This window comes from Diplotaxodon limnothrissa, linkage group LG7 (genome assembly GCF_057381915.1).
Source record: "Diplotaxodon limnothrissa isolate DT_005_m linkage group LG7, D_limnothrissa_male_GT1.1, whole genome shotgun sequence".
Lineage (NCBI taxonomy): Eukaryota > Metazoa > Chordata > Actinopteri > Cichliformes > Cichlidae > Diplotaxodon > Diplotaxodon limnothrissa.
The window spans coordinates 17334270-17348856 of NC_140602.1; the positions used below are offsets into that span (position 1 = coordinate 17334270).

The following is a 14587-nucleotide window of genomic DNA, read 5'->3' on the forward strand; positions in this document are numbered from 1 at the left end:
AGATCAATATCGCTGAGCTGTTTATCTAAGCTTCGTGGAAATGCAATGTAAACTGCCTGTAATTACAATTAAAACAAAACAAAAAAACGTCTGGCTGCCATCATGCTTCACAATCCCACATTCAGAAAGAAAATGTCACTAGTTCACCAGGAATCTGACTGGGCGAACAATGAAACGCACTAATCAACAGACGTTAATTATGACTCAGCTCACACTGCATTCCTCCTCCTGGGAAAGCATGACAAGTCGGTGAGAGATTCTTACGGCCGAGTTTAGAATACAGGCCCTGGCACACAGGACTGTAAAAGCAAATCCTAAACCGGGGGGATTAGCGGCTGAATGGCACAGGGCTAGCCTGGGCCGCATCGAGTCCACATCACACATTCCAGACACATTTATTGTGTGCGCGAGAGCGACTGATTGTGAGAGCCTGTACGTGTGAGCGAGAGGGAGAAATGCAGCGAGACAATTTATGGGAGGAAATGAAAAAAAGATTTCAAATCAAGACAGGCAATATTTGAGACTGATTGGCTGGAGGAGATACCAAACAAGCCTCTCCCTGTGACTTCAATGCAGATATCATGACTCCACTACGTCTGCAGATCAGGACATGTGTGTGTCTGTGATGCTGATGAGTAGAGCCAGACAAGAAAACACATGAGCGCAAACCCTGAGGGCTCGCCTGACTGGCAACTACTCCCTATTGACATCCTTTGTCTTGAAATACAACTAATAACCCATATTCTGTCCAGGGACGCAACTTACTCACTTACCCAGAGCCAAACAGTAGAAAGTAGTCTTTGGAGGACAAAGTGGACTAACATGGCTAAAAACCATAATTGACCTTTAAATGATGATGACTCATCAGTGAGGGACCATGATTCGGACTCGTATGAAGACTTTTGCTTTGTTTTTGTGCACAAAACAAAAGAGGATACAGTTGTTGCAAAGAAGGCATGCAGCTGAAAACTAAGTGTAATAGGAAATCCACCTACAGAGACGGGAAAAAACTGTGAAAAATGACTAACATTATAATGTGAAAGCCCAAGACGATGCCTAAGAATTGCTCATTTTGTGCAAAAAAAGAAAATAGAAAAGAAAAAAAACTGTAACAATGTGAAATGAAGAAAAGAGGAAATCCTTTCATTTGAGATGCGGGGAGGAAAGAAACTGGAAAAACTGGCAGATCAGGTTGCAAATCAATAATCAACAAGACAACAACAGGTGACAACAGCAGTGTTTGTGTGTTATCCACATAAAAAGAGCAAAAATCTGTCTGTGCACATCTTTTGCTGCTCTGTTCTTTCCTCTGATCTGCTAATAGCTGCCCCTCTGTTATCTTGGTTCTGCTACAGGTGTCTTCCTCTTATAAAAGAGTTGCTCCTTTTCAACATTGCCAAGTGCTCATTTCAGATGTTTGGGGTTTTCTCTCCAATGTCTTTACTTTCAAAAAGCAGCTCGAGATAGTTTCTGCAAACTGGAGCTAGATAAACAAAACTGAAACTGAACAGCTCAACATCTCCAAGTCGAGTGAAACAGCAGCTGGTTTTAAAAAGTGATTACACACAGAGGGTTACAGGCTCTTAAAGGGGATCCATTTATCTTTTTTTAGCGTCACATTGTTGGTCTTGTTCTGCAAGATAGTAGCTTTAGTTTACATGATTTGCAGTTCCTTAAATCAGCCTTCTTAAGCTTCCTCTAGACAGGAAAGATTTCACAGCGTCCAGGAAACCATAGATCATAGAAAGTAAATGACGCTGAGCAATTTCAAGCAACTAAAGTTTTTTCAAATTTGAGGTGAGCAACTAGAAACGGAGGTCATAAGATCTGCTAGCATCCATCAGTTTTAAAGTGATAAGCAGCTTTATTTTTATCCAACATTCCTCTAATTGGCAGAAGACATGACCAGCATATATCCACTTTCACTGACATGTTACAGTATAATTTAAGATTAAAGTATCTCCATGTTAGATCACGGTTCTATTACTATTATTAATATCAACAGTATTCTTGGTAAGTGCACCTTTATATAGGTTCACAGTGGTTGGCTCTTGTGTCAGGATGTTGTTAAAAATAACGAAAAACAAAACATAAACATTACATTTGGTACGGGGTTATACAGTCAATTGCCTGATTTGCTCCAAGGTTAAACGTAATGTCAGAGTGAAGCTCTGGAGAGTCTGACAGAGCGTTTGAAACAAACTGTCACAACAGGTGAGGAAATGCACGTCATTATTACATAACCTCTCCTACCTCAAAGTTAAAGACCAGCACAGAAGCAGCGTGACTGCAAACAACATCCTACCAGGAGCAATTTTATTTAAACTGAAAAGCTTAGCAAATAGCAAAGTTGCAAAGACACAGCTTCTCTTTAATGTCACTGAATGTAACCACAAAGCCCCGCCCAACTGTTTTAACAGTCTATTATGATCACTCGATGGTTAACACAAATTGTTGCATGTCACGGTGCATTCTGTCAGACAATTTGACGTGTAAACCCTTTGAAACCCACAGCAGGCGATGTGTCCGTTCAATGATTAGAGGCATGTGAAAAAACGCATATCATATGAAATTAAGGCTGGCACATAAATGTACCAGTCTTAAACCAAGCATTGAGAACAGTGTGAACCCTGAGCTTTTGACTCACAATGGACTACATCGCACTAATGTGTGATATTCATATTCACAACAATATTTAATTAACAACTCGATGTCAGTGTCCACAAAAAAGCTGAATATTTTAGAGCTCATCAGTGCAGACTTGGATAAAGAAAGCTGGCTGTTTTACCCAAATATGACACGCACTGTGGATGTTTTTATGAAATTATTTTGCGCAGCTTTTCTCGTACATATATGATTACTCCCAATTAAAATGCTAAGCAAGAAGCATTGTAATTAATCCAGGAATCAAGATGAGAGAAAGCACGTCAGATCTGCTGTCATAAGAGCTGCACGTCACTCAGTTCAGCCTCATAGCACATCAGCTCCAACGCGGTCAGCCAGCAGTCTGTCATCTCCGGAACAGCTCACTGCGTTACCCTGAGTTACACACACCCTTCGTGCTAGACGGGAAACAAAAAAAATTGCACTCGTAACTCTAATAAAAAGGCCTATTTATCCGTCACAGCTGAAGCATGAGATAAGAAGTGAATTACTCATCGGCGAAAGTCCAAAGAAAATTTACAGCATGTTTTAATCAATTACTTAATCAACAAACAATAATATCAACACAATCAAGATTCTTTAGCGAGTAATGAAACGATTCAGCTGTTTAATCAAGCAGAAATGTGAAATATTTTCTTGCTCAAGCTTCTTTATCACTGCAAATTAAAAAGGGGAGTTGAAAGGGCTTACACAAGTCTTACAGTGGAAGATAATAAACAAATGAAGTCAGCTCAGGCTTCAGACTGCTCTAAAGGCTTTTTTTGTAGTCTTGGTTCAATGATGTCAGGGAGAGTGGTATGGGCAGCCAATCAGAACAAGTTTGTCTTAAAGGGAGGTCCGCCTTAAAGAACAGGCGCTAAATCAGCTTGTTTCAGTTAATGGATGAACTGATGAGACAGTATAAGATGAATAAAGATGATTCTGCCATGTGAAAAGCTACTCTGGTAGAGTCCAAGAACAAAATTATGGAGCTGAAAATATGTTCGCCTTTAAATACCGTCTTTGTCTGAAAAACAAGAAAAAACAAAAAAACTACTTTGGGTTCTCTGAACTTCTCAATCACCAAGGATTTAAGCAGAAAAAAACATAATTCACAGATTATTCAATAACAACAATAACCACAATCGTTTCAGACCTAATTCTGATATTACTCTAGACAGCCAAAATCCTTTGTTGTGATTACAATCACTGCGATAAGCTCAAATCAGGATTATGTGGCACCAAGTTGGGATAAACTGACAGGCCTCTCACTTTTGGCTTTTGTAGTTGATCTGTCCTCAGTTCCACGGTAATATCCACAATCCGCTCTTAATTTATGAATGTGCTGAATATGAGAGGGATTGGAAGAAGCACATCTCTTAAACGACAAAACCTGCTACTTAGCAGACTATGGATACAAATCACCTTCTGAGGGGTTTGAGTACAAAGTAAATGGCAGCAATAGAATAAAGACGAAGAGGGAGGAGAAGAGGGAAGACTGTCTGCTGCGCACCAGTATCCGCTGGCACATGCTCCTGCTCTGGGATCGAGAGTGGAGCTTTGGACATGATCCCTGGTCTGAGCCTGATCCCTGCTCCCCTAAGTAGGCCGGTCTGAGGTCGCAGCTCTCGATCTGCTGAGAGGTGGCCAGGGAGGAGGAGGGGGACGGGGGGGGGGGGGGGGGGAGGCGGCTGCAAGGGTGGTAGGGGGGTGTGGAACAGAGGGGTGTGCGCTCTGTGCTGATTTGGGATTTGTTGCCACGGCAACCCCCGCTGCTTTTTCCATGTTGAAAATGCAGAGCACCGCAGGAGACTGCTGCATGCTGATTTTCCGATCCCTCTCCCCACACTCCCCCACCCCATCCAAATATCCTACCATAATGTGCCTGAGATGTTACAGACTCTTGACATCTTCACATGTGTGCGAGGCTGTGTCTTTGTAGAGGGGGAGAAGAGAGAGTGGGACATTAGATGCTGCAGTGGTGCGACAATACCATTCGCCGCATATGGATTCAGTCCTTTGCGGTCGTAGCTGTGCTGATCATCATGAGCCACTTACAAAGGTAGGAGCCAGAGTTCCTGCTGTGATAACCCACCAACCCCTACATCAGCAACGCAAGGCAAGCACTTCACACGAAACCATTACACACACCATGCAGCCACCAACCCTGCCATACGATGACGGCTGTCTGGGCCACAGACACAAACAGGAAACTCCAGGTCACAAACCCTACCTGACCCCTACGGGGTTCAGTAAACCAGCTAAGGTCAATGCCTTGAGGAGCTCGGGGGCCGCCCCCGAGAAAACACCCACCTCTCTTCCCTGGCAGCCTTCCTCACAAAAGACGACAGAGAACAAGCGTGACTGCTGGCATGATTCACGGGTGAGCTCAGCCCTGGTTTTCTAAAGAGCAGCCTTTTCTCAACCTGGCCAAGACAATGAGGACATGAGTGAAGGAGTTGGCTCCATTATGTGGGTCTTACATAAAGGTTGCATTGTACACAGTAAAAAGTGGGCTTTTTCTAGTGATGCGGGATGTAGTGGGGTGGTGCGTGGTGTCGAGCTGAGGAGCACTGAGCATGGCAACCAGGCAGGCGTGCTACCCCCCCCACACACACACACACACAGCAGGTGAAGCTTTAAAGCTAAAATGTGTTTGAAATTGGCAAAATGTGTCATCGAATTTGCCTTTTTTACATCATACATCAGGCACACACACATCATCTCCTCCCCTCACCTTGCTTTCACACTTGTCCCACATTGTCACCTACGTGTCCAAAGAGCTGAGATGGGCTGACAGACGGACAGGTCAGGTTGGAACAAGAGACCAGGCCACAGATCTTATAAGATTCAACGCTGCTGCTGTGGTTAAAGCAGCCTGAGTGACAGGCGTGCTCCTCTTTAAGCTCCTTCTGTGAGCCAACACTGCCAGAAATCAGGCATTGGATAACTAACTTCAATCCTGCATGTCGGTGCATCACGTTTCGATACTAGCGCGGGAATTATTTCATTACTCATCTTTTCCGATACAGTCACGGCTCAAAGATGTGGGCGACGCCACTTTAACAGATGTGCAGACAGGTGTGTTTCAGGTTGCTCTTAAAGACACCTGTTCAGACTCTGTTTAAGCTTGTCCAATAAAGTGACGTCACGGTTGTTAGTCAAGCTGATAATAACTCAATGAAATTACTGTAGGTGCTATAAAAGTTTTGAAAAAGACAAAGATGACAACCAAATAAAGGTGAGGCCGAAATGACACTTTATTCTTGCCATCAATCTTCTTCTTGCAAGTATGCATATTTAGCCAAGATGAGCTACTTTGGAAAAAGAAACAACCATGTAAAATTATCTTTTAGATTTTAAACGTCATTTACGTGGCATACTAAAATAAACATGAGTGTGAACCGCAGCTACCCCTCTCCGTTTGTGTTTAATTTAACAAGAAATTTTTTTGTACATGAGCAAAAATAAAACAAACAACCACAAACACCACCAGTGTAAACCGCTTTAGAATTACTATAAATATTAAATTGCCATGACTGCATTAAGCCGATGAAATTGAGCCCAACATTGTGTTCAACTGCTGTTTGTCGCTCTGCTCTCTGTTTCACCTCTGCTCGGATATTCCCTGGGTTAATGGAGTGACACGCACGGCCCCAATTCCGTTCCACCACAACCCTCCCACTCCACGATGAGTGTTACTCCATATGGAGTCACACTTGCAGCTGCTGAAGAGTCTCTTAACTAAGCGGTTAGTGTAGAAATACTTTCACCTTTGCCTCTCTCCTACAGAAACAAGAACATGTAACTGCCGTCTTCTGGGATTTATATTGCTGTGAAGGAGATCATCACTTATTGGAAAAAAGCATCTATTTCATTTAAATTTTGTTCAATTTTTAACTACACTTTCCACTTTGTTCTTTACTGAGACAGTCCTGAAACAATCACAGTACCGGGAATCCTTTAACGCCCCCATACTTGACATAAAACCGGTGCTTCACCTTCGCAGAAAGCAGTTAATGAGCCTGATGTAATGCAGATTCTGTGTTAGAGGGATTAAAACCCACCTACACTTAATGCTAGTTGGTGAAGAGCAGCTTAATGTGGCGGGCCCTCCACGCAAATACACAAACAGTGAGTAAAGTGTTTACGGGGCAGGTGTAGAGGACGGATTGGATTCGGGCCATGATGAAACAGAGGAAAGTATTAACTACCCCGCAAATGCAACATAAGTTACGCAACAACAAAAAAAACCATAATAAAAAAAAGACAAAAAACCTTTTTGTCTTTTGCTAAAGAGCCAACATCCAGATCCAGACACACGAGCGACTAAAAGGCTGAACAGAGACGCTTGGAATAAAAACCATGCACCAATCCTGCTGCTGTAAAAAAAAGAAGAAGAAGAAAACGACAAAATATTTTAAATAAAATCACAACAAAAACTGGCCTTATTACGCGTACATCATGGGAATAACTCTGAAATTAAGCATGCGATTTGAATAAAACCGGTGCTTACTAAGCAGCTTTCACAGCGGACATGATAACAGTTTGTGAATGGGATGAAAAGACAGCATGTAATGTGACAGATAAGCCTTGGGGACCCAGCTTGGTTCAAAGCAGGGCACTGAGATCATAAGATTATGATTTTATCTGGCAGGCAGCAGACTAGCATCATTTCCATTGTAATAAAAGATGACCAAATAAAAACAAAAAAGAGAATATTTTTTCCCCTAACAAGTGGAAAATCCCTGGAGGAGACACAGATCCCTTCTGAGGTTGTACGTACACAATCAAAACACGTGGCAACCCCTTGTGAATGATGTCCCGGTTAACACTGTCCACAAGTCTGCTTGGATCCCATAAATTTTGTGTGGAAAGTATAATCAACGCTTTACAATGCACCAACTATAAATGCGCCCCAGGCGGCGAACTTAAGAACGCCTACTCGGCCATCGGGTCTCCAGCTGTCTGTGTCCGCATCGGAGTATAATTTAATCTAAAGGGAGCAGCAGAAAGAAGCTTCTTCTACTTACACAAACAGTAAAACTGCACAGGTAATCGCAGTACATGTTGTACTTGAGTCAAATTATGAAACTAAAAATTTACTGAACGCTTTAGACACATCAATACCTTTTGTTCGTACGTGGTTATTACCCACTTCTGTTCATAATGGAGTGGGCTCATCTGATCTGAGGCTGACTCAAGTCACCTGTTGTCTTTTTGTTGGCAGGCATTAGCATCAGAGAGAGTGACAGTCAGCCTCCCCCTCACTGCCCATCTGTACTCATCCACCTCCTGAAAGCCTTTCATGGCTATTAAAAGAGAGCTGGCTACTATCTAATTAAGCCCAGACAGCAGGATGGGGTTATCACAATATTAGTTTTTATATATAATCAGTCTTATCTGGGAAGATAAAAAAGCTCAACGTGATTTGATTACGTTTTTACACTTGGTGTTTGAGAGTGAGACAAAGTGACAACATTAGAAAGCTGCTCAGGTACGAAAGAAAAGGAAACGATCACAGCTAGAAGGTGAGAGCGTCCATATGCTAAACCTGGTTTTACCAGACCCCTAACCCCTAACCCACATGCTGATATGACCTTTGAAAGCTTAGCAAAAATGTAATTTTTCTGTCCCTGGCATTAAATGGTGCAGTGAAGCTATGATATATCCCATGGTACCGATTCTCAGGGGTGATCACGGTGCAAAACTGTGTTTTTTGCCTTTAGCTTGTGACATTTGGAGTTGATCTGGATGCAGCAGAGTTCAATTGTGTTTTTCAGTCCTGAAACCCTGATGTACTTCCAAAACCTCAAACACAAAAAATATTTACAGTATGGAGGTAAAATTTTGTGAGACTCACTGACTTTTCATGGAAGGACCCATATCAAAATGCAAACACAAACTCTCAGCTAGAAGTCTTTCTAGTAATTTCATGCAGCCCACATACCAGAAATTGTTGTGTATTAGAGCAGCCGAGCAAAACTTGGCAGTAGTTTGAGGCAGTATACCTTTTTCAACTAATTATTTTCTGCTAGTGTTGAAGCTGTATTGTAGTTTCATAATTTGCAAACCATTACGAAGCACTGATAAATTCTCATTAACCTCCTAAGACCCGAACTCTTCCACTGCATGCATTTTTAATTTCTCTTTGATATTTGGACATATTGGGGCCCGATGAATGTAAAAACAAAGAATTACCAGATTCTTTTTTTTTGCCTTATTTTTGTTTTTAAGAAAAATGAGAGCCACATATGAGCATATTCATTTAAAATTTTGATAGAACAGTAGCAGCATAATGTCCTCGTAAGTGGATATCAGGCCCTTGTAGAGCAAAATTCTGTATTTTGGTCTAAATAACCCAAAATGTGATGTCCACATAAGTGGACGCCTGGTCCTAGGAGGTTAAAGGGAAACAAATTTGCCTCAAATGAATCAGAGGATAACCAATCTAGTAGCATGTCATCCGTAGTGCCAGACATTATGTAAACTTTTGGTAACACTTTAAAATACGGCCCACATCTAAGGCTACGTTCACACTGCAGGCGAAAGTGCATCAAATCCGATTTTTTTGACCCTATGCGACCCATATCCGATCATGGTATGACAGTGTGAACGGCACAAATCCGATATTTTCAAATCCGATCTGGGTCACTTTCGTATGTGGTACTGAATCCGATACATATCCGATGTCTCAGAAAGCGACTGCTGTGTGAACGGTCAAGTCGCATTAAATCCGTCTTTTACGTCACTGACACAAGACAGACGCCAATTATCAGCGCCAGAGAAGCGCCTGATAAGACATCGTGAACGCTTCCTGGCCATCCGGTGAAACTGCTGGGAAGACAACGTTGGAGAAACGTTAACATTTTATTTGTACTGCATAACCTGCAGGTTCTGACAGAAATCTGCAACTATCCTTTGAAGCACCGCTCCTCTAAAACAGCAATAAGGATCATTATTAGGTTATCTACATTATTATGTAAATAACAAAATAACTTAAAGCAAAAATCGGGAAACATGAAGTCCGAAGTCTTTATATTAAGGCCATCAGTCAAACAATATAGTTTGTTCTGGGTCTAAACAGAGCGCGTAGTGTATGACGTCTTCGTTTGCGCATGCGGGCCGCTTTGAGCGTTCACACTAGAGCGCGTTTGCTGTCGCATTTTATTTGTAGTGTGAACGAGCAGACAAAAAAATCGGATTTGATCAAAAAATCGGAATTGAGCATTAAGACCTGCAGTGTGAACGTAGCCTAAGGGTGTAATACCCATGTAATTACATGGAATTTCAATGTATTTTGTTTCAACTTACAATAAGTATATTTACATAAAATACTTAAAGTCAGGCACACTGCAATAAGGTGATAACAAGACAGGCTTTTGCAGGAAACAAAGAAATAACTATATTATAAGTAATTTTAAGTAGTTTTGCAGGATAACAAAACAATATTTCTCCGTCTCCCATCGGAACCTTCAGCCTCTGAATTAAGTCATCTTGCACATCAGCCTAAAAAACTGTCTGTAGGGGGAAAAAATATTAATTTTACCTACTGTTAATTTTACCTACTGTCTGTTTTTCTTTGCTTATTCTTTGTTGTCATTATTGAAAACTGCTTTAATCTATAATGAATAGTGATAATGTAATTACAAGGGAGAAGAACATTTATTTATTTATTTATTAGGTGTTGAGCGGCAGTCTGCCCCTGATTAGAAGGAACAACCAAGCTGAGATTGGATTGGCCCGAGAGGCAGGGGGTAGATTTGGCTAATAACCCCCCCCCCCCCCAAGGAAAAAAACCAACAGCAGCATTTTCACTTGGATTTCTGTTAAAGAGCCGTCACAACTTTCCGTGAACACAAGCATCTCAAATATGCAACGCTTCTGCAGCAGTACTTTGAATGAACATGTGTGCTTCCAAATAAAGAGAAAACAAGTGTTTAAACAGCTCCTGGAAGTTCTGCCAAGAATGATAGGGAGAAAAAAAAAAAGGGGGGGGGCAATATTTGTCCCTCACCTGTTTCAGACATGAATGCTACAGATGATGACCCAGATATGTGCTGTAAGGTATTACTGATATAGCTCACACAGGTTCTCAGCCAACTGGCTCCAAGCTGGACAAGGAGGAGGAGGGGTCTTTAGCATTGACAGGCACTTCCAGATTCAGACACAGACAGAGAATGAGGGTGTGGAAGTGGTCAAACTCGAAAGGATCAGCATTTGTCTTCTGGGGCTGCATGCCTGCGCCGCAGCTCTTATGTTAACGCATCGGAGAAAAGAAGTAAAGTTTGCATTCGTGGCTATCTATAGACAGGAGCGGTGCCCTCAGCTGCTACCCAGAGAGCAGTGACACATTAACCTTCAGCCAGCTGCCTTGACCTGCTGCTTCAACCTGAGCTCACACACACACAGAGAAGATCGGTAAGAACGACTTCTTCCATCAGTCAAAACACTGAATAGATACGAAAATAATTTCTCTCAAAAAGTCAGTGAATTTCGGTTTAAATTGACTTTAAGCATTGACTTGATGCCCTGGAGGCATGAAAACCCATGCATTCAAGTCCTCGCTCTCTCTCACACACCCACCCATTCACATACTGGAGCATCATCTGATCTGCACTGGGACTCAAGGGATCAGCACCGAGTGGCTACAGCTGTTTCACAGCGGATCACGTTACCCTGCCGCCACCATCCCCGCGGCCCTCACCAAGGGAACGACCCCACTTCAAGCCAACCCTCGGGCACACTGTCCTCCAGCAGCTCCCTGACCTCCTGCGGGCACCGAACCCGAAGCAGACACACTTTCGAAAGGTCCTCAGGGACACCCGTGGCTCGAGGAAGCTCAGCAGCTTGAGTCTGTCAAAGTGAAACCTGCTTACAGGAAACTGAGAAAGTGGCAGCCATCAGTAAACACTGTAAACGGTGTGGAATATCACTGTTTTTGTGTTGTTTGTTTTTTGCAGGGTATTACTAAAATCAGTCAGAAGTGACCTCAATCATCATTTTTTTTGTCCCGGAAGTTTGTGGCCACATGTTTTTGGCTGCTCAATATTGAAGCGTGCCAAGCCTGAAAGTAAAACAGGCATTGCTTTTCTAAAACTGTGCTGAATAAAGTTCCATTTTGAAAGCAGCGGCTCCTCGTGTTAATCTAAAACTGAAACAGTGAGCTGTTTCAGCTACTGAAACACGAAATGCACAACATTTACTGGCAAAGGTGCTAAAAAACAATAACGAGAATATTTTTCAGATATTTCTATATACACTTCTACAAATTAAACTAATTTTAGGTGCTGAGCATACCCATGGATTTAAAAAATAACTGCCTTTTATTGAGTTATTATTTGTTTTCCAGAGTCAATCTGACATAAACTTGAGTGTTAGACATCAGTTTGATTGACTTTTTACATAAAAGTTGGTATATTCCCATAAGCACCCGTGATAGGTCTGTTAGTAAAGTGACTATTATTATCTAAGTTCCGTCTGAAATGCTTTAAACTAGGGCTGGGCGATATGACCCAAAATTCATATCTCGATATTTTTTAGCTGGATGGCGATATAAGATATATATCTCGATATTTTTTTTAAGCCATAAAGTAAGAACAAAAAGAGTTCTTAGTCAAAGCTGTGTCCCAGATGTCACACAGATGTACATGAAAAATTACTCAAAATTAAATTATGAGCATTCATTAAATAATAATGCTCCATAAATAAAAGAAAACAAGGTTGTTTTTGTGCTAAACAAAGAGCTCACAATTGTGCAGTCAAAATGTAAACTAAAAGACGCTGAGCGTAATAACAAAGACAGATTTCACAGCTGCTCTGTTCCCAAGTTTTACTGTGTGACTGATAGCCTGGAGTTTGAAATCCGCTTCATAACCACGTCTCTTACAGGTGCCATTTATGACACACACAATACGGTAATATTACGTTGATGCACAGTACGTATCACTCCGCGAAGCTCCTCGGTAGCCGTAATGCGCCGACAATCTATCAAGCGGTGCAGCTCCGTAGATTACCAAAGTCGTACTCAAACATTTTTGACAGATTGCTGAACGCCGTGTACCACATAAAATCGGTTCGCGGCCACCAAGCACAACCAGAATTCATACATAAGGCGCGCTATCAACTTTTGAGAGAATGAAAGGATTTTAGGGTTAGCGCGGTTAGCTCGTTAGCGCGGTTAGCTCGTTAGCACGTTGACGCCGTCCAGCCCCACGCATGGGGCGATGCGCAGTAACTCGTTAACGGAGATTTGCCGTGTCCGTCTTGTCGCTGCCTGCACGTGAAGCGATGGGGTAGGAGGGGGAGTTGTCTTCAGTGAAGGCGAGGCGGAGTAACGTTGCGTAGAGACAAAAGTGGACGAAAGAGAGGCAAACTTGCGGCTCCACAACTATAATTATAACGTAACATAGACTATATCGATATAAAGGATATTGTCACATCTTATATCTCGTATAAAAATATATCGATATGTTTTAAAAACTCGATATATCGCCCAGCTCTACTTTAAACTCCATTGCATTTGCAAAAAGCTTAATTAGAGTCAATCCCCCGGATTTCTCTTACTTCCAGCAGAAATAAGCCTGCAGTGAGGTTGGTTTTGCAGGACTGATGCATTAACTTTGACTATACAGAGTTAGCATGTACTCTCAGTCAGCACACTCTCCTAAGGTTGGTGACAACTTGGGTGCTTTCACACAGAAATCAACGTGCCTTAGGGGGTGTTTTGCTGTAACAATGCTGTCTCCCTGTAAAACAATTATTCTCTGCTACACAATGACAATCGGGTAAACTCCCCATAGAAACCCACTGGAAGCTCAATTTCAGGGTGAGATCCCTAAAAAACAAACTGCAGTGGTGTTTCTCCAACCATTTTCCGTGCAAGCTCCTGTCTGCTGCTGTCTTGGCCTTCACACAACAACAGCTGAAACGGCTTAAAGCTGTCAGTAATGGCTGTCAGTGAGCTCAGAGACTAGTACGGTCTGTGCCCTGCTTCAGGTAGTTTGAGAGGGTGGGGGGCGTGGAGCAGAAAGACTGGGCATCTCTGAAATGTGGGGCAGTGACTGTGCAAGACTATACAAGCACAGCAGCCAGTCAATCCTCCTGTTTTTTACAACCCCAGCCTCACACAGTTCACTGACGAGCAACTGCTCTTGGTGGTATTTGACAACAAAGCTGACACTTGATATTTAACCAGCAGCTCTCTGTGGCAGCGAGGATAAATTATAACCCTCTCTAGAGGTAGTTTAGTCGTTATTCGTCCAGCTCGGAGCTCCTCTCGCTGTTTGTCTTAGTTAAAGGTGGCCATTCGCCGGTGAATGGGGCAGGCTGAAGTGCTCACACACAACAAACGCTGCATTCAAACTGCGGCTGTGAAGTAAACATTGCTACGTTGTTCAGGCTGTGTGCGCCTCTAACTTGCTCTAACTGCGTGGTTTAGTTCACAGAAACTAGTCCCACAGCGAAAATGTGCGGACTCTCACCAGAAACGATTCGCGTTGGTCCGACCGGAGTCCCCGACCTCGGAGCTTCTTCTCAGGCCGGATGCCGTCTTTCCCTCCGAGTGTGAAAAAAGAAAGCACCGACTGCTTCTTCTTCTTTGTGGTTTCGGTGAGGTCGTAGATACTTTCTGCTCCGCAATGTCGCTTATATCCGCGGGGCTGTCGCGTCCAGCGGCATGGCTTGTTTACGGGCTTCAAAGTTTCTCTCCCGGTAGAAAATAGGAAGTGCTGTCGTTGGGTTTTCAGTCGAGGAGAGCGTAAGCAGTGCGGGGGACGACGGCGATTACTAGTTGATCTGAGTGTGTCCTCTGCCAGCTGACGCTGCCTGCCTGCCACCACACTGCCGTGCTGTCGAGGTGTCAGCGGGGAAACAGCGACACTCGATGGTTGTGCACAGGAGAGACCGAAAGGCGGCCAGTGCAGAGCTACAGCGGCCCCTACTG

At 42.9% G+C, this 14587-nt stretch overlaps 1 protein-coding gene across 1 annotated transcript in view; it reads right to left on the reverse strand.

Moving 5' to 3' along the window:
- LOC146628113 (cyclin-dependent kinase 17-like) overlaps positions 1 to 14329 on the reverse strand; it is a 35825-nt gene extending 21496 nt beyond the window's left edge. The window contains exon 1 of the mRNA XM_085359359.1: positions 14127 to 14329. The gene's annotated coding sequence lies outside the window, so the exon portion shown is untranslated. The remainder of the gene's footprint in view (positions 1 to 14126) is intronic.
- Positions 14330 to 14587: the final 258 nt, after the last annotated feature.